Source organism: Empidonax traillii, unplaced genomic scaffold (assembly GCF_003031625.1).
Source record: "Empidonax traillii isolate 1590-97213 ecotype Southwest subspecies unplaced genomic scaffold, ASM303162v1 scaffold4589:size9445, whole genome shotgun sequence".
In the NCBI taxonomy this organism is placed as follows: Eukaryota; Metazoa; Chordata; class Aves; order Passeriformes; family Tyrannidae; genus Empidonax; species Empidonax traillii.
The window spans coordinates 8,437-9,445 of NW_020959782.1; the positions used below are offsets into that span (position 1 = coordinate 8,437).

The 1,009-nt window shown below is 62.4% G+C and overlaps 1 pseudogene; it reads left to right on the top strand.

The window, feature by feature from the left end:
* The first annotated feature begins 8 nt into the window (after positions 1–8).
* Positions 9–632, top strand: LOC114072945 (annotated as a pseudogene).
* The last annotated feature ends 377 nt before the right edge of the window (positions 633–1,009 follow it).

Below are 1,009 nucleotides of genomic sequence, written 5' to 3' on the forward strand. Positions count from 1 at the left end.
TCACACAGGGGTGTTCCAGTGGATGCTAAAGCTGGAGTGTCATTTCATTGACGGCTCCGACCGCGTGAGGCTCGTGGAGAGGTTCATCTACAACCGGGAGCAGCTCGTGCACTTCGACAGCGATTTGGGGCACTTTGTGGGGGACACCCCCTTCGGGGAGATCCAGGCCAAGCACTGGAACAGCCAGCCGGAATTGGTGGAGCAGGGCCGGGTTCAGGTGGATACGTTTTGCCGGCACAACTACGAGGTGTCCACCCCAGACCTCGAGAGCCGCAGAGGTGAGCGCGGGGCAGAGCGTGTCCCCTCGGCCCCTGCCCCGGGAATGACCCCGGGGCCCCTCAAAACCTCCCTGGGAATCACCCAGACCCCTCGGCCCCTCCTCGTGATCTCCTGCCTCATCCTCAGACCTCTTCCTTCTCTCCCAGTGACCCCCGAGTCTCTCCCAGTCCTTCCCAGTCTTTCCGAGTCCATCCCCGCGTTCCCCCGCGTGTCCGGCTCGTATTCACAACCCTCAGCCAATCAGAGCGCGCCTCTCTGATGACTCATCAGTTGCCAGGCAGACCCTCAGCGCCAAGTGTCCCCAGCACTCCTCGGCCTCCCGGTCCCTCTCATTCCATTCCCACTCCCTTCCAGTACCCCCGCAGTCCATCCCACTCCCTCCTAGTCCATTCCCAGTCCCTCCCAATGCTTCCCCGCCCTTCCCTCTCTCTCCAAATGCCCTCCCGGCTCCCCCCGGGAGCCAGAAAGCTGGGAGAGGGTTTGGAGGTCCTGGGGATTACTGGGAAGGGGTTTGGGGGAGGTTTGGGGCAACTGGTACAGAGTCTGGGGGGTCCTGGAGGCAACTGAGAGGGAGTTTGTGGGTCCTGGGGGTACCTCGGAGGGAGTTGAGGGAAGCCAGGTGGGAAACTAGGGGTGTGATTTGAAAAAATGGGGAGGATGAGAAAGGGGTTGGGGGGCTCCTGGGCACTCCGGGAAGGGACTGGGGGAGGGTTTGGGGACTTCTCAGGGG